The sequence below is a fragment of the Bison bison genome, unplaced genomic scaffold (genome assembly GCF_000754665.1).
Source record: "Bison bison bison isolate TAMUID 2011002044 unplaced genomic scaffold, Bison_UMD1.0 scf7180017864050, whole genome shotgun sequence".
Lineage (NCBI taxonomy): Eukaryota > Metazoa > Chordata > Mammalia > Artiodactyla > Bovidae > Bison > Bison bison.
Window position 1 is genome coordinate 2,483,110 of NW_011494622.1, and position 20,197 is coordinate 2,503,306.

Sequence of the window (20,197 nt, forward strand, 5' to 3'; positions counted from 1 at the left end):
TCAAGTTTTGGGTGAGCCTTCTTTTGTGCATGGTTTGATCATCAAGCTGTTTGTACGTGTAGGTGAGGCTGTGTGTTTTATGTTATGGAATCGGCTGCAGTGCATATATGTAGCATAGTCTTCTTTCCTTGTCTAGGGAGAAAGAGAGAACTTTCTACAGTAACATTGGAGGAGTAAGTACTCAAATAAGACATGCTACAATAAACTAGTTGTTTGAGTAACACTGTAAGTTGTTATCCTTTTCATTTTAGGGTAGCACGTTGAAAAGCTTTCAGAGGGTGACCTAGTACATGTGCCAATGACAGAAGCTCCTTGTAACAATTCAGAGCATGCTTTATGCTTTCTGAAATGGGATTGTAAAAATCCTCTCAAAAAATGACATCCGAAATAGCATTAAAACACAATTTCCTTTGATAAGGCTTAGAGGCACTCACATGAAAAGTGATCCCACTTTGAGTGAGACTGTGTCAGCATTATGCGATGTTGTGTTGCTCATAACTGACATTAATCCATTAAGGGTGCGAGGGTCATTTATTTTCCTCATGAAGTCATTAAATTCCATTATTGATTTCTGTTCAGTCAGATTGCACCTTCCTTTTATGATCATTATATACATTAACGCTATGTCTTCATTTCATGTACTTTAATAGATATTATCATATTTAAAGTTAGAGCTTAAAATAAAATTAAAATAATAACAGTAATGAGAAAGACATACTATAATTGGTTCACTATCCAAAATCATGTCTACTAGAATTATAAAAATGATATTGATATTTAAAAATTTATAACCATCCATCTTCAGTGTATTATTTGCTAAATAGTATAAACAGATAACTTTTAATTCATTTGTAAATTAATAAAATAAAATTAATAAAACTGGATTGGGGGTCTTGATAATATTCTTCTTTTACTGCTGTCATTTTTATAGCTAGTTATACTACTGTCTCCTGATTTGCAAATATGCCTATTGCTCTTCCATTTTCAAATTTCCTCCTTTCTGCTGTGTAAATGAAAACAAAGAGTAAATACTTAGCCAGATTTGGTTCTTCAGTGTGTTAAGTGGCAAAATGTAGAAGGAAAATGAAAAGACACTAATATATGGTACTCAGTTCTAGAAACACAGATGGATAATACTACCTGGTTTTGTTATAAAGTCATTTTACCTTAAATTGTTCATTTAATGGAAATGATGTAGGGTTGATATTTCTTTACAGTCCATTGAAACAGTTTAGTCAAGAGACAAGGCAAAATGGAGAATTCTGTTCTTTCCAATTTCTTGTTTTTTAAGACCAGTAATCTTTTCCTTAACTTCATACATTTATGTTTTACTAAAAGGAAACTGCAGTACTACTGGGGACTTTTAAACTTTCCTGCTTTGAGGATATTTGAAATATTTCTTTCCCCTTTGCTTTTGAAATTTGATCTAGAAATGATTGGCTTGTGCAGTCCTGGGATGGTGTTTCTGTAATCTCCTTTCTCCTGGGAGGTACTGTGGAAGGTCTTTAGCCTCTAGCGCGGGAGGACCAAGTGGTACCAAGTCCATTGCAGCGGCTCGTTCGGCAAAGTTGTGTGATCAGCACTTTTTCACAGGCTTCTTGCCCGGCTCATTGAAGGAAACCTGAGCAAAGCTAGGATATTAATGGATTATGACAAGCCTTTTGCCTGTCAGGCAGAGGTACCCGCCTTCTTCCTTTAAGACAGAAACTTAATGGAAGATGCTCAGATGGGCAAGCTCTCTGATGATACCCCTTAAGTGCTCAGCCCTTCTCTGATGTGAATATTCAGAGAGCCGTGAAGCTGCAAGTGGCGGCGTTTAATATCGTCTTTCTCATAATGCCTGAATAATTTTCCAAAGAGTGATCGCTGCAGCTGCCGCGAACGTGGTGGTTTGTTTATTTTTCACCTTGGTCCTGGTGGAATGCTGACCCAGCTAATCTTCAGGACTCACAGGGAGAATGGTTTCATATTCATAGCTCTTCATCTGGGCTCTCAAATAAGCACAGAACCGGAGCTGATGACCAGCCACTTTAAATAAGAGAAAAAAATAGGAGAACGGGTTGTTTAGTTTCCTTTAAAAGTGAAAAAAAAAATTGACTGTTAATGAAGAATCTGGTGAAAAATGAAGACAATCTTGCATATTTTTAATGGATGTTTGTGAGAGGAAAGGAGAAAGCATAGGCTGTCGTGGTGAGTTATAGAACGTTCCCGCGATTTCCCTCTGGTCGTCCTGCTCATTATGTTAAACAGCAGAGCTTTTAAGCTACTGTAGTTTTCGTTTTATGTGTATTGGCCTTCATTTGCGGGAATGCTTGAAGTTCACAGTAGTAAAGTCATTTTGAAAACAGGATGTAATTACAAAGGTATCTTATGCTTACCAACAGCTTTTTTGGATCAATTTAATTATCATTACTTGTGGATACTGTAAATTGAATATCCCTTCCCTAATTACATTAAACTCCGGGGTTAGCTGCTTAAACATCTAAATGAGAAAAGTTCATCCTTTGCTATAAGTAGGAGAATTGTTCTCTTATTTAGGCTGACCTTAAAAGCTAAGCATTTTACATGATATTGTCAGGTGAGCATTATAAAGACAGTCTGTAATGAGATCTGTAATGAGGAACTAAGGTATAATGACTCTTTGAAAAAGTTAATTTATTCAACATTTTCTTACTGCACGATGGAATTAAAGTCTGTGTGTATGTCCAGACCCCTTTTTTTAAGGGGCCAGTCACATTGTTCTTGGTTTACTCCTATCTGCCAGTAGTTTGAAGTGCTTTTAACATTATTATTCCAAAAAGCTTAATGGAAGCCACCGTAAATGCGATGAATTAGTCTTGCCCTTTTAAACAGAGCCAATTTATTTAGGGACCAGGAATACTCTTTTTGTCTGCTTCCCCCTTCCCCCCTTTTATATAAATGATGAAAAAGAATTTGTTCAAGCCACAGAAAGGGTGTTTTTCTCAGAGGGGAAAAGATGCCTTTAGATACCTATAAACAGGAATTGTTTTTTTCCTGTTGTGGAAAATCAGCCTTTAATTAGTTGCTACGTGTGTATTCAGTATTCATTGTCTGTTCAGCTCAAGTGATTTCTGTGCTTTGTAAGAAAACAGAGATTGTTCTAGTGAGAGATCTGATTGATTTCTGCTTGTTATTGTAAATTTTAGTGCATGCATAGCGATTTGCTTTTATTTACTTTATTTTCTTTCTCAATCATGGCTTCATTAAAAATCTGACTATTATAGTTGAAACCCTTAAAAATGTAAACCTGACTACTTATTTTCACAGAACAGTTCCTGCTGAGCGTGCTTTATGATTTATCATAAAATCTTGTAAGATACAACAATTGGGGCTATGTGTGTTAGTTAGCATCTGAAGCCACTCCTGGGATAACTAGAAGAGATTTTTGTTATGCAAACAAGTAGCTAAGATCATTAATAGGTAATGACCAAAACATGTCCTGAAAGTGTTCTGGATTTTCTGATGAGATGTATTGTAGAATACAACAGAATCAAGAAAAAAAAAAAAGACTTAGTGACAGTAAAGAATTAGCAAGTGCTGTGGGTTTCCCAAAAGTAACTCCATGTTATATGGAAGTATACCAGGAGTAGTGTATTTACAGCTGTTTTAAGTATTTTCTACCATACTAAATTCTAGAAATTATTGGTGGGATACTAAATAATGCAGTGAAAATACTTTGAATTTAGGTGTATCTTTTAATATGTTTTTAAAGCTAGTATCCTAAAAATAAGGTAAATATGAAGTCTCACAGAGAAGTTTAGTGGTTTAAGGTATGAAATTGAATGTTCGTACAAGTGGCAATTTTCCTAATCAATTCAAACAGGTACTGAACTCTGGAATTACATTTCTAATATTAGAGGACTAACCATAGGCAACCTAACTTTAAAAAAACAGGCAGCAATTTTATGCTTCTGCTACAATTAGACAGTTACCAATTCTATCAGTCCATTAGCAGTCAAGTTTTATTCTTCTTCCTAAAAAAACAGAGGTAGACATTGAAGCATATTTGTGTACAGATAAGGCAGAAATTTCAAAGGGCCATACACTTAAAACTCTTCCAGAAAAAGAATCTTGGTAAAGACAGTGTATAACAATAGTTGAGTCACAAAAACTCAGTATCACGTAAAGAAAAGAAGGGATGGTTTGAAGCCGTTTTAGGCTTCAGTCATATGATGCTTTTCCTGTTCAAAATTAAACAGAGGTTTAGGTGGCTGTTTGTTAGTATGTTTTATCCTCAACAGAACATGACATGTTATAGTTATAAAAATTGAGGTTCTCAGTCCAGAGTTCATGGGACCAAATATATCTTAATACATCAGCTTCTTAGGAAGATGCTCACTCATGGAGTCTCTTTCTGCAGTATCTAGGAAAGTGACAGATGTAAGTGTCTTTGACGTTGATAATAATAATCAACACATTAAATTTAGCTCAGAAATTAAGGGCTGTTAAGAATGCTGCTGTCCATCATTTATCCCCACTTCTTGGGAAATTCTTATACATTGTGGAATATTCAAGCCATTCTTCACGCTCCGTTCACAGTATCATGGTTCCTCTGAGCACTCTAATTGTGTTTCATTGAGATGGCATCAAATTGGGCAAAATCTCGCTGAAACTTCTCTCCCATTAGCTTTTTCAGTAGCTCCATATGCTTTCTCATGTTCTATTAAAAATCATTCTGGGACTTTATTAAAAGACATTTTTTTAAATTCTAAAAAATTTTAAAAATACATAGGATGGGTTATCAAGCAGTATGTATATAAACGTTGGGCTTCCCTGGTGTCTCCGTAGTAAAGAACCCACCTGCCAATGCAGGAGACATGGGTTCAATCCCCAGGTCAGGAAGTTCCCCTGAAGAAGGAAATGGCAATCCACTCCAGTATTCTTGCCTGGGAAATCACACGGACAGAGGAACCCGTCAGGCTACAGTCCATGGGATTGCAAAAAGTCCGACACAGCTTAGTGACTCAACAACAACAAATATAAACTTTGCCATAGGCAAGTTTCCTCAAAGAACTAAGTGGTTTTGCCTTAAGTGATATTAAGCATTTACCAGAATGTGTAGGTGCTTTGTATTGAATGGTATAATTCTTATACCATGGTATAATTCTTCACAATCAAAGTTCAGAGTCCATGGTCCCTCAGTGCACTTGAACAGTGCCAAGTATCTGAAATGACTGGACTCGAAACTAAAATCCTTCATCTGGTGACGAAGAAGTGTACAGACGACTGCCTTTACTTAAAGATGCTCTAAAGAATGCCACTGAAAGTTGGAGCTTAAAGAGTTCACTGCTAACATGTAATAAAGAAGAACATGCATTAGAGCCTCATCTGAAAAAGAGACCGTGGTAGTTAGTTTTCACAACTAGCCTCTGAGATGTTGATCCCACTTTTCAGATGGTATAACTGAGTCTCACAGGAGTTAAACGATTTTCCCAGCATTACAGAACTATTAAGAGACTGGTATTTGAACCCAGATGTATGTCACTCCAAGGTCTTTCAGGGAAAAGCTGCCTACCGTAGGCTGTGGCCCATGGCCTGGGTTGTCAGTATGAACACAAAGAACACTGAGAAAGAGAACCCTGCCCCTCCTCTCTCTCCTTCTGTTTCCTGTTTGTTGATCCTCTCATCACAGCTCATCACCATATTCTTCTCCCATAATCTTTCTTACCTGTCCCCAATTCATGACTAATAAATAAGCCTAAGGAGAAAGCAATGGCACCCCACTCCAGTACTCTTGCCTGGAAAATCCCATGGACGGAGGGGCCTGGTGGGCTGCAGTCCATGGGGTCGCTAGGAGTTGGACACGACTGAGCGACTAAGCAGCAGCAGCAAGGAAAGAAAAAATAGGTTTGTAATGCAGATGCATTTTCAAGACAACCCCTTAAGCCTCCACTGTTAAGAAGTTCTAGAACTCTTATTGATCATACTGCCTAGGTACCAAAGAAATAGGCATGTGATGGCAGGATATATAATTTAATAGGACTTATTGAGAATTGTATAAACCCAACCATAGGCCAGACTCCCAACTACTAAAAATCTCTGCCTCCCTTCTCCCAAGGTATATTATTTTCTTCTTTAAAACTTTTACCGACTATAATAGTGCAGGATACATAAACCTTGGATGACAAATGTCATAGTAAAGTATCTATGTGTTTTTAAAAGGGAATGTGAGAAAAGGTCTTTCCACCACGTACCTCTGAAATAACAACAGGGCCAGGTTCCAAAAGAGTGAAAAGTAATTTTTAAATAAGGTAGTTATGTGACTTCTGGTTTATATAACCATCAAAATATTGTTCCTAAGTGTCAGAAATAGTTCTGGTCTATGTCTGAAGCTTGGAATTCAGGAAGTAAATACTCAAGGAACTGAACATTAATAAAGTGAACCCCAGTAAGTGTCTGGAGTTTATCAATGAATTCTTGAATTATTACAAATAATTATTAGGTAACATATTCCAAAGACCATCTTAGATATACATATATATATATATGTATATATATAACCAATTGTATTAAATGTGATTTTTATGTGATTATAACTTATTTTCATCTTATTTATACTGTAAACACGGCATGCATTATTTTGACCCTTCCTTTCTTATGATCCATCTCTCCTTCCCCTCAATTACATCTGTACCTTTTTTTTTAACCTGGATGCCAAGGAGTAAGTTAGTACAAGCTTAAATAATTCTTATTGTGTCAGTCCTGACTATTATTTTTCATTTTTACTCCTAAAGCTAGATTGAGTGTTTACTTCTTTTTTTCATTTTCCCCTTCTGGTCCCTAATTTTATGGTTTATGCTGAAAATCTTGGGCCAAATATGTTTGTCAACTAGGAAAAAATGGGCATCCAATGGCAGAGAACTGATTGTGACTGACTGATGTCTTCCTGGCACCTTAATACAGACACATCAGCAGATTTCCATTAATATAACAGCCATACTCAGTTGTATGTTTCACTTGCTAATCATCAAAGGCACCAGTCAATAGTACCTAACTTTACACTATTCAGAATAGCTTTGTGTACAAGAAGACATTCAATTTTCGTCACCCACTGCCCATCCAGAGACTGAATGTGAAAAGAAGCAGTTACCAACAATGCATTTAAGTTAGTACATGAATATAAGCCTCTGGATCAAACCTGCTGCTGCTGCTAAGTCGCTTCAGTCGTGTCCGACTCTGTGCGATCCCAGAGACGGCAGCCCACCAGGCTCCCCCGTCCCTGGGATTCTCCAGGCAAGAACACTGGAGTGGGTTGCCATTTCCTTCTCCAGTGCATAGAAAGATGCAAATAAATGAGTTAATGATTTATAAATATGACAGAGGGTTGATAATCTTAACATGCAAAGAGCTTTTACAAATCAATTTGTTAAAGAGACAATAGAAAAATGGGAAATTTATACAAAGTGACAAATGGATAGCTGAGCACTGTAGAAAATATTCACATTATTAATGGCCAGTGAAGTCGAAATAAAGCAGCACCGTGATATCATGTTTCCTGTCTCCCGTTGGTAAAGTTGTAAAAGCTCACTGATGTCAGTGTCACACACTTCTGGTGGGAGTGTTTCCTGGTGAACGGTTTAAGGAGCACAGTTAGCAATTTTTATTAAAATGTTTTAAAGTAAATATCATTTGATTTAGACATTTATATTTGGAAGTCTAAGTGAATAATTTAGAAAAGCATGTGTGTGTGTGTAAGAAGATTTATCAGCCTTGTTTGCAGTGTCAAAAAAGAAAAAACCCTCAATGGCCAAAAACAGGGAATTGCTTAAAGTACAGTTTAACATCTCATAGCCTTCGAAAGTATTTGGATTTAGAACTAGATTACCTCTAATGATTATTGAAAGAATTTATGCTGTATTAGGGAGGAAAAAATAGTTTATAGAAGAGCACGAAGAATATGTTGCTCTTTAATGTATATACAGTGTATATGTGAATGAGAAAAGCCTGAAATAGTATACCCTAAATGATAGTCATATATGTTTCTGAGTGGAGAGAGTTGGAAAGATTTTATATATTCATTTTGTCTTTTCATTTCCTTGACTGTTCTAACTTGTTTGAAATGATGAACATCACTGTTTTATATGCAAAAAAGTGAAGAGAAAGCCATGAGGCACTGACCAGAAAATGATTTAATCCATTCTTATCATCTCAAAAAAGTTATGCCAAGCAAATATTTTCTCTTGCTTGGGTAACAAGAGCCAAGTAACAGACTTATTTAGTTCAAGAGTGTTACCTGCTACACTTAGTAAAATGCCTAGCACAGCCACGCTGATAATCAGCATTAAATCAGCCAATAAATAGACTGAAGGAAAAGGAAAATGAGGAGAGAAAATTCAGTTTGACAGTGATACTGAAATTTAAAAAAATTGAATTTAAAACTACATCTACAGGTAAAGAATTGCTATTGAACATCATATATAATTAATCTTTGCAGTTTATCTAATTATGTGGTTCCTTAGGCACATTAGCAGGGTGATTTACCCAAACTTTATAAATATCCAGTAGGTAATATTAATATTATTAATGGGACTTTTGCAAGAGGGATTGAGTTGTATATTAGAGTATTTGTTCTTTCATAAATTATTTTTTAACTAATTTAGGTACATAGTTAAAAATTCAACAGTATTGAGCCATCATGAATAATGGCAGTCCCTCATCTCACTCCACCCCATTTCCATATCCAGAAGCAGCTACTCCTTTCTTTTGTTTTTGCCTGTACCCCATGGCATGTGGGGTTTTAGTTCCCCAACCAGGGATTGAACCTATGCCCCCACAGTGGAAGTACAGAGTCTTAACCACTGGACCACCAGGAAAATCCCGGGGGACGCAGCTACTCTTGATGCTTTGAGGTGTTTTTTGGTGGTTAAGTCCATGTTACTAAAGAATATACCATTTTTTCTTAATTTTAGATGTTATCTACTGATGTCTTACAACGTGAGGATCCATCTTTCTTGCAGTTTGTCTACTTATTTTTTCCTCCATTCTTCCAATATAGTTATATGACTTTTTAAAATGCATTCATACATATACAAGTCATACATACAAATATATACTGTTAACTCTGGGACCATAGATTGTAATAGAATTATAGTTATTCTCCTGTACAGCGCTCTATTTTTTTTCCCTTCACTAGAGCAGGTTCTTACAGTCCTAAGGCTCAGGACAGGAAAGCAAATTTTCTGAGTCCTTACATACCTAAACATGTCCCCTCTGCATTCATATTTATTTGATAGTTTGGGGATTTTTTTAAGTGAAAGTCACACAAAGTGATGTCCTCTCTAAATGCTATCGTAAGTAAATTGCTTAACAAAATAACTATGACAAAGTCTGGTTTGGTTTTTGGTTGGTGATGCCAGACTTTAATAACAGCTTTAATCTTATTTGTTCTTCATCAAAAAAAATAACAACACGATAGGATAGTCAGCCTACTTGAAAGTAGATTTGTTCTTTCACAGGTGTGAGTGAAGAGGCCTGTGTCTGATCGTGAGCATTTTTATACTCAATGCATATGACATTTGGAATTTGTATTCAGAGGACCTGTTTGCTATTTTTGGCATGCCTTCTAACCTTCTAAATGCAAAAAGCAGCTCCAGCGCCCGCAGCTGACGGCCAGCCCGTCTGTCGGCTGCAGTTACTCCCCATCCGTTACCCACCGTTGCTTCTGACTCTGTTTCAGTGAATGGCTCCTGCACTGTGTTCCGCCCTCGCTGCTTGTAATCTCCCCAGCCTGGGTCAGAGTACAACAGATATTTGGGTTTTGTGCTGTTGTATATTCTTTTCCAGTCTAGCATAGTGATATTGTGATGGTGTTCTTTGTCCTGTTACTCATAGGTGAGATTGATGAAACTTTTTTCAGCTGTTTTGGTAATATCATAATACTCATTTGTTGACTGTCACGGGAACCATAAACTTACATCAATATCATCAATATAGGTTAAAACATTTTGCAACTCCTCCCATAGCATTACCTTTAGAGTTAGCTTAAAGGCCATATTTTAAGTCTTGCTATTATCTTCTAGCCTCTTATCTCTAACGAGTCGATGTTTAACTCAGTATGAACACCTGCGTTCTGTAGCATTTTTGTAACTCCAAATAGTGTGTTTATTTCCAAAAAGAGAATCCATTCTGCAAAAATGAAAATCTATATCACGTCTAAAATCATACAATGCAGATCTCATATCTCCCTGATAGCATTCCAGAGCATTTACTTTGAAAGGAAAATAATTGTTTAAATATCTAAATTATTATAAGGTGAGCCTTTTCCAGAAAATCTCTCTACCTTATGGCTGTACCTCTTACTGCTTCTTGTGCTTCATTTTTATACTCCAGTTCCTCATGACATCATCTCTGACTCTACATAAATCATTCCTTTGTTGGCCTGTCACCCCATGCTTACTGAAACATGTCTATCTAACACGGCAGAAGAAGGCAGGTTTCGGGTTTCTTCTTAAACCAAAGCATCACGTTTCTCTTGGAAGAGGTACACGTTGAGTATGAAATGAACCGGAAAGATGATGTCTCCCATTGTAAAAGCCCAGGGTTTTACAAATGAAAGGGACTTGAAATGGTTGCTAATGATAATGGCATAGCTCTCTGGTCTAGGAAGGGGCAGGAACTGCTGGAGGCCTCTGGAGGACAGAGACAAGGAGAATTCCTGATTGAGTTTTCTTACCACATCACTTGATAGCATTTGCTTGACTTCAGCCTGAAGTACAAGCATATGATCCTGAAACTGTGTTGATCACCTCTAAGGCCTTCAGTTGTTTTGCGTTTAGGTACCTGGTACATCTGAAACGCTTTCAGTGTTTAGAGGTCAGACGGTGGGGTTGAAAGAATGCATGTTTGGGAGTCAGAAAATCTGGAGTATAATCTTGTCTTCACTTTAGGCTAAATTTCCCCACCTGTAGAATGGATTTAGTAATAACAGAGATAAAAAGTAACAAGTAGAAACAATGCATGTAAAGATTCAAAAGATTTAAGCACTGGTTTGACACATGGTGGGTGCTTAAAAATGTTAGGCTGTTTCCTCTCTGCCTTCTTTATTATTTAATAAGGTTTGTCTGATTGTGTGTGTGTGAGCGTATGTGTGTTCTGCACATCTCTGTCTTATATGCTACATTAAAATGAAAAATAATCAAAAGCTAAATTTCTGGTCTCAAATATTTTAAATTCTGGTTGGACCATAACATAAGTGCGGGTACTGCAAGTGTGTTTACAAAGTAGATTTTATTAAATGAACTGATACCTTTGTACATAAAAGATTAAAGTAAAAAATGATTGCAGTTTTTAGGAAGTATGGAGGGAAGTAAGTTAGGAGCTTCATTCCAGACCTTCCCCAGAAGAGCCCCAAGACATATTTTTGGATTTCCTTAACTGTGTTTGACAGTATTTATTCAGTCAGTTGGATGGTTCTTTGTCCCTTAAAGATGGCTGGCCGTTATTATCCTGATAGTAGAGACTATGGGCTGGTTAAGGTTATGTGTGTTTAATCTTTGTAGGCAAATGCTATGGAACATCTTTATCTGTCACATTCAGGTTCCATAAAACCCCTTTTGAAGGTTGCATATTGCAAAAAGTAGAGCTCGAAAGTAGGTCACAGTCCTAAGAGACACACTGGAATCAACATCTGAAATTGAAAAGCTATTCTCCATCTGTATTAAGTTTTTAGGTTACCACTAAGAAAAAAAGCATACTAAAATTAGATGAAATAAAGGAAAACCGACTCATTCAAAATGTAAAGAACTGTAGAATTTACGCTAAAAAGTTTTCTTTTGTCTTTTCTTCCTTCTATCATTATGTCTAAAAATTGCAGTTAATCTGGGTAGCAGCCCTCAGAGCTCTGAGAGCTGGTCCGCTTTGCCATGCTGTTGGTTCTTCAGAGTCCTGGAAGTTGGGCCTTTTCTCTGTTCCAGAAACTCATTGCCAAGTAAGGATCTTTAAAAGTCAGTTACTGTGGACTTAAATATTTCAGAACAGAATCAACTCTTTGGTTTGATTTTTCAGAGGTCATTCTTTCATAGGTAGTTGCATCAGCTTTTTCTATAAATCAGTGTGTAAGCAGTGGGTTTTCTTAATTCAGTCTTGTCCAGAAAGCTACCAAAGCGTGACAAGAGAATATTTTTCTATAAGAAGAACAGAGTGAATTACCAATAGGTACTCTTTTTATGGGAGAAGTTTGGAAACAAAGGTTAATAAATTTTCAGTTTTGAGAAGGAGATTCTTTACAAAACATTTAAACAAGTACCTGTGAAATTTTCTCAGAAATATAGTACCTGCAAACCTATTTGTTTAAATATTTTCTGGATAGTTATTGTCTTTTTCTTTGGCTGATAATGGCAAATAGAAAGATGAGAATTTTTCTTGGAAGCATAAAGCTATAGTATTAATATATTTATGTTATCTTCTTATATGTTGTCCATGGTTTGCTTCATATACTTAAATTGTGAATATAATTTGGGTCTTAAATTCCAGATCGGTCATAGACACTTGTGCTTTCCTGTGTCCTAGACCAGGTGGTTCCTTTCCACAGAGTGGTAATATTCAGGCTCTAGAATCCTGATTCTGTCACTCAGTGACTGGGCCATTAGAACAGATTATTTAACTGCACCAGGTATGAGTTTTCTGTGGGTAGATGGCAGTGAATGCTGGCTACCCCACTGCGTTACCATGATGATGATACATGTATGATACTGACTTTGGCTAGCTCACCGTAAATGTGCAATAAATGGCAGCCACCATCACTGAGGTGGTTATTGTGGGTGGCCTTTGAAGGACTAGTTTGCATTTTCTAGGTTATGAATATTTTGTAGGGTAGGAACCATGGACCTTGGTTTCAGATATTTACAAGGAATGGTTTCTTTCATTTAGGGATTTTCAAACTAGTATGTAGGTTTCATTAAAATAGCAATTCCTCGATAAACCATAATGGAAAAGAATATTTTAGAGAGGAATATAAGATTTCCCTAGTGGTCCAGTAGTTAAGACTCCATGCTTCCACTGCAGGGGGCATGAGTTCGATTCCTGGTTGGGGAAGTTCTGCATGCTCTGAGTGTGGCCAAGAAAAAATAATAAAAATGAATAAAAATGTCTATATGTGTATAACTGAGTCACTTTGCTGCACAGCAGAGATTGGCACAACACTGTGTAAATCAGCTATACTTCAGTAAATAAATAGCATTTTTTGGGGGAAAAAAATTCCTCTAAGAGTTTTCTTCAGTGTGATTTTGGTGATAGAAATCTCGTTTGGCAATTAAGCACTAAATATGCTAGTCAGAACTCTGACTAGCCTGGCTAGCCTGAACTCTGACATGCTGTCAGCAACTGCTGAAAGAATATTTTGTAAAAATTAGCACTATCATTATTACTCGAACTTCATGAAATTTTGAATCTTTCTCTATAGCTAATCACTGTAGTTATAGATATCACAGAGTGTGTGAGCTCAGATGCTCAGTCATGTCGACTCTTTTGCAACCCCATGCACTGTAGCCTGGCAGGCTCCTCTGTCCATGAGATTCTGCAGGCAAGAATACTGGAGTGGGTTGCCATTTCCTTCTCCAGGGGATCTTTCCAACCCAGGGATTGAACCTGGTCTCCTGCGTTGGCAGACAAGATTATTTACTACTAGCGCCACCTGGGAAGCTCAAGATATCACAGAGGAAATAATAATGAATGAGACCCTTTTCTTCTAATATATTGCACATTAGTATATTCTGATATACTGTGTACTAATCAGTGTACAATCAGCCGTCCAATTTTGTGCAGGTAAATAAGAAATGATGAACCAGGATTATTTCCTTTCTTCTTGGAATCAAAGTGACAACCTAACTTAGACTTTCAGTTAAGCTCTCCAGCTTCCTACCTGTGTTCTTGTATTGGTTTCTTAGGTAGGAACATTTTCTCTGCATGGACAGAAACAGTTGATAAACTCAACTCCAACAGAGAAATAAATTACATGCCAGCTATAATGAGACATCAACGTCTAGTAAATTTTCTTTTTGCTTGGGGAAAAAAAATGGCAGTGTGAAGTAAGAGTCAATAATTATTTATTGTTAATTCCCTAATGTTGGCTTCTGATGTGCATGTAAATTGTGATGTGACTAAATTGGACAGAATTATCAGTTATTTAACATATGCACTCTCATGCACGTGGATGAAAGTGACTGATATTCTAGCAGGGATCCTTTGTGTTCCATTGAAGCATGTGGGTATCCATCCTGCAGTCCGGTACAAATGTATTGCTCACTGAATTTAATGAAAATTACCTTGATTCACAGCAAGCCAGGCACTCGGTTCAAGGAATCATCACTATATTCTCAGATGTGTTAAACTCCATTTCCATGTTTCCACCTTTTGCGGGGAGCTTGTACTTTCTAGTTATGGATTCTTGTGGGAGGTCCAAGGCCTGCTTCTGTTTCGTCTCAGAGAATAATACAATGACTACTATGTACTACTTGCTTTGTTTCATGGATATTTCTTCATTAGCTTTCTTTTTGCACATTATTTCATGCTCTGGGGATAAGAGGTAGACCACACTTGTAAATAATTATACCCTTTTTCTAAGATACCTTGAGGAGAATGCTATATAGAATTTTATTTTCACATATATAATTCCTTTCAGTAATTACTCTCAGAAAAATTGAGTGTCTTTGTTGAATGAATACCGTGTCTAAAAACAAGAAGAATACAATTAAATCAATGAGGAGGTGGGAAATACTTAGGTAGATACAGAAATGTAGGCTGTACTTCAGATCTAAGATCATTTCTGCATCTGAATCAGAAACCATAAACATTTGATACAAAAACACAAGTAGGCCAGTAAAGTCTTGGTTGTGTTTCTGCCAAACCCTGTTACATTTTCCTGGAATTATGTCTCCCAGCCATCTTTTAATCTCTAGGCCACTGCCATCTCCAAAGTCCAGTCTCTTTCATTGGCTTATTTTTAATGTTTTCTAGTAAAGAGTTCACATTAATCTAGACTAAATATTGCTTTATCATTCACTGTCACCGAAAATCTCCAAAGTGGCCTCTTCTTCACCATCATTACTAAACAATTCCGTCAGTCCAATATTTTCTTGATTCAGCTCCTCTCCTGCTCTCCAACCTTATTTTCTTTACTCTGAAGACAAACCCCTTTGAGTCAGCTCACCCTGTTCCCAGTATGGTTATGTCACATCCCACTTGCCTAAAAGATGATCAGATTTTGCCATAATCCTCAATTTTGAAATGCTCCTTATTCTTTAAAGATCAGAATCGAGGACCGATTGCTTTTCTGATTATTCCAACTCTCGTTGCTAATCCTATCCTCTTAAGTTCTCTCGCACACCTTGCATCCATTTAGCATTTAATTATTGTATTTAATTTAACTTATGGATAATGTGTCTTACCGTCAGTGGCATTTCCCTATTTGTTCTTACCACTAGGAAGCTCGGGGCTGATCTTTAGTCGTTGCGGAGAATCTTTGTTATCCATTCCTGCATACTAACTTTCCTACAGCATTCTCTTCACTCTGCTCCTTCTCTTTTGAAATGATTTCTTCTCATTTTTTAATCTTCTTATATAGTCTGTCTTCTTGTAAGCCATCGTAAACCCTTGTTGTTTAGTGGCTAAGTCGTGTCTGATTCTTTTGCAGCTTCATGCTTTTGCAACCCACCAGGCTCCTCTCTGTCCATGAGATTTTCCAGGCAGAAATACTGGAGTGAGTTGCCGTTTCCTCCTCCAAAGCCTTGTGGGGAGAGGTTATCTTACGCGGGTGCTAAGCAGCCTTGCCTAGTCCTGACTGTTCTTCACCCAGAACATTTCTCAGGCTTGTGTTTATGGCAAGAAACCTTGAGGGATGAAATGTCAAGCAGGAGCAGGCTTGCTCATGGGTTACTGAAAGCAGTGGCTTCCGCAGCTCAGTGTTCCTCAACGGTGATGCTCACCCACTGTGTGCCCAGCGTCCATCCGAGCCCCTGGGACTTGGGAGCCGAGGGAACCAGCACATATACCAATGCTCATGCTGCTTGCTGAGCCGTGAAGTATTTTGCCTCTGACCCGGGAGTCTCGTGTCTTTACCAGTGCTCTTGACAGCAATAGGCTAACTTACGAGGTACTCATCCACATAAAACAAAATCCTAGACCAAACCATGCTTTATAGAAACATAGAAACTATTCCATCCATTCACATAAAGGATGTGTTTTGAGGCTTTAAGACCAACCCACTGTGCTTAGCACTGTCCTAAACATGCTGATCGTGTAATTAGATGTAAGGAAATATACCAACTATGCTTGGTAGAACTTACCTTTCATAAAATCATGGCAGCCGTTAACAATGATTCAATTGGTCATTTCGTAGAATTATATTGAGAATCCTCAAGCTATTAAAATGGCTTGACTTTTCTGCTTCAACTAAAAAAATGAGTAGAGAATACGTTTCACTTCAGCTTTCCTGTGGGGAGGTTTCTGAAGAGCACTTCTGTATAGAATTAGCAGTTTTATTTAGCTGTCTACCTCAGCTCTGTGCTCTGCCTCACTTTATCCTCTTTCTTCTTTTTTCCTTCCTTTAATTTTTATTCTTGTTGAGAACGCAGCACCTCTGTGTGGACCAGAAGCAGTAGCATATGTTTCTAAATTGTTAGAGGTTTTTTTTAACTCCAGCCTTAAGAGATAAAAGGAAATTATGAGCTTAGGAATCAATGACATATGACCACTGAAGTATTGGGGTAGAAAAAAGTTAATATTTATTGATCAGTTAGCAAGTGTCAGGTCCTTTGAAACTGCTTTACACGCATTACATCATTAAATCTCCCAATTATCTAAGAGTTAAGTATTATTGAGGGAGTAACTAGACTATTAGAAAAGGAGACTAAATAGCATTAGGGAACCAGCCCAAGTGCCTGGCAAAACATGACTCCTACCCAGACGGGTCAGCCATTTACACCAAAGGCACTTATCCATGAACTCACATGTCCAGGGATAGTTAAAGGAAGGTACGGAGAGATGGCTGTGTGCGCATCAGAACCTATTTTCCATCCTCCAGGGAAGAAGACTACATTTCCCAGCCCTCCTCCACCCCCTTGCATCTAGGCATGAACCCATGGGTAGTTCTCTCTCTACAGTGGAATGTGAGCAGAGATGATAGACCAGCCACAAGTGTGCCTCCCGCAGGATCTCTCTCCATCTACTTGCTAAAAGCAAAGGACTTCAAGGATCATCGCAAGGAGTGGAAGGAGTCCAGGTGTCTGAGACATCATGCAGAAGGCACCCCCCTGAGCACCAGCAGTGGGCTGATACTAGAATGAAAAAGAAAAGCTTTTATTATGTGACAGCACTAATATTTCAAGTTTATCTTACTACAGCAGCTCCCATTACCTTACTAATTTGGGTGGAAATGACCAGAATATCACCTTTCAGTTCAGTTCAGTCGCTCAGTCATGTCCGACTCTTTGTGACCCCATGAATCGCAGCACGCCAGGCCTCCCTGTCCATCACCAACTCCCAGAGTTCACTCAAACTCATGTCCATCGAGTCAGTGATGCCATCCAGCCATCTCATCCTCTGTCATCCCCTTCTCCTCCTGCCGCCAATCCCTCCCAGCATCAGGGTCTTTTCCAATGAGTCAACTCTTTGCATGAGGTAGCCAAAGTACTGGAATTTCAGCTTCAGCATCATTCCTTCCAAAGAACACCCAGGACTGATGTCCTTTAGGATGAACTGATTGGACCTCCTTGCAGTCCAAGGGACTCTCGAGTCTTCTCCAACACCACAGTTCAAAAGCATCAATTCTTCCGCACTCAGCTTTCTTCACAGGCCAACTCTCACATCCATACATGACCACTGGAAAAACCATAGCCTTGACTAGACGGACCTCTGTTGGCAAAGTAATGCCTCTGCTTTTGAATATGCTATCTAGGTTGGTCATAACTTTCCTTCCAAGGAGTAAGCGTCTTTTAATTTCATGGCTGCAATCACCATTTGCAGTGATTTTGGAGCCCCTCAAAATAAAGTCTGACACTGTTTCCACTGTTTCCCCATCTATTTGCCATGAAGTGATGGGACCAGATGCCATGATCTTCGTTTTCTGAATGTTGAGCTTTAAGCCAACTTTTTCACTCTCCTCTTTCACTTTCATCAAGAGGCTTTTGAGTTCCTCTTCACTTTCTGCCATAAGGGTGGTGTCATCTGCATATCTGAAGTTATTGATATTTCTCCCGGCAATCTTGATTCCAGCTTGTGCCTCTTCCAGCCCAGCGTTTCTCATGATGTACTCTGCATATAAGTTAAATAAGCAGGGTGACAATATACAGCCTTGACATACTCCTTTCCCTATTTGGAACCAGTCTGTTGTTCCATGTCCAGTTCTAACTGTTGCTTCCTGACCTGCATATAGGTTTCTCAGGAGGCAGGTCAGGTGGTCTGGGATTCCCATCTCTTTCAGAATTTTCCAGTTTATTGTGATCCACACAAGTCAAAGGCTTTGGCATAGTCAATAAAGCAGAAATAGATGATTTTCTGGAACTCTCTTGCTTTTTCCATGATCCAGCGGATGTTGGCAATTTGATCTCTGGTTCCTCTGCCTTTCCTAAAACCAGCTTGAACATCTGAAAGTTCACGGTTCACGTATTGCTGAAGCCTGACTTGGAGAATTTTGAGCATTACTTTACTAGCATGTGAGATGAGTGCAGTTGTGTGGTAGTATATCACCTTTAAGAGCACTCAGATATGTTTAAATATTTGATTAAACCATGATGGCATTATTTGGGGGAGTGGGCTTCTAAAATATTTTATTATTACCTTGCAAATGTGAAAGAGCAGATATTGTTATTAATGTTACCCTTATAAAAAGAAAAAGCTCTGAAAATATGAATATGTTAGGAGTGGTGTAATAGTTGGTTATCACCTGGTGAGTGAACTGCTCTTTTTAACTGGGCAAGTAGGGGACTTCCCTGGGGGTCGAGTGGCTACAGCTCCATGCTCCCAGTGCAGGGGGCCTGGGTTCAGTCCCTGGTCAGGGAACTAGATCCCACATGCTGCAACTAAGACCTGGTACAGTCAAACAAATAAAAATAAATATTAATTGGGCAAGTAATTGAATTTCTATGAACCCCAGTTCCCTAGTCGGTAAAATGAAACAATACAACCTCTTTAGGGTTACTCTCACATTTCTTTACTGACAGTGTGCAGTCCTCGAGGACAGAAATAGTGTCCAGTTTATCTGTGTGTCTATATTAGCCCTGTTGTAGCACGTAGGGTGTGTCAATATATATTGAATGAATTTCTGATGGAAGAGAACATGATATCCTTTTAGAAAGCACTTTGAGTCAAAAGCCATAAATGTATCTATTCTAGTTGGCCCAGTATTAACATGCAGCATTATTTATGAATAATCCAAGTAAAAGAAGAGATGAGATTGGATAGGGTTGCAGAAGCCGTATTTCAGTCTTTGAAGATAGTCTATGTGTCCAGCTGTAATTGAGTGACTTGGTGAAGTGTGGTGCAGTTTTCCTGCTTTTAAAAGGTAAATAACTCCTGGTGACTATAGTTAATAGTACTGTATTGTGTATTAGAAAGTAGTTCGGAGAGAAAAAAGAGTTGTGACTATGTTTGATGGTGGATGTAACTGGAATAATGGTAGTGATCATTTTGCAATGTATGTAAACATCAAATCATTACATTGTGCCCTTGAAACTAGCATTAACATTATGTCAATTATACCACAATTAATACAAAATTAATAAGTACATACATAAATAAAAGGTAGCATAAACCACATTAATATCATGCAAGTTTATGCTAGATAACTAACGGAAACAGAAATGGAACTATATCTTTATGAAAATTATTGAAAAAAGAAATTTCCACTTAGGAAAGCCTTAGAAGGGAACATGCACAGGAAGTGCAAAACGTTTTTGCTACGTTAGTAATAGAACCGTAGAATAACTTTTTTTCCTTTTCAATTGATTTACATGGTGAGATGGGAGAGGAGTCTAGAAAAGAATGTATGGGACTAGCTATTTAAGGCTGTTGAATGGCAAAAAGCACCTTTGTACTTCATTCTGTGGGTACCAGGTGGGTATGCATCATGTCACATTATTATATAGATCTGTGATTGAATCTAGTTTTTAGAAAGATGATTTGTGGTGGGAGAATGTGGTAATAGGGAGATGGGTCAGACAGTTTCTGCAACAGTTCAGGTGAT

General features: G+C 37.9%; 1 protein-coding gene across 1 annotated transcript in view; it reads left to right on the plus strand.

Annotated features, from left to right (window-relative positions):
- Window positions 1–20,197, plus strand: part of TENM3 (teneurin transmembrane protein 3) — a 588,433-nt gene that overhangs the window by 296,903 nt on the left and 271,333 nt on the right. The gene's annotated exons all lie outside the window — the stretch shown is intronic.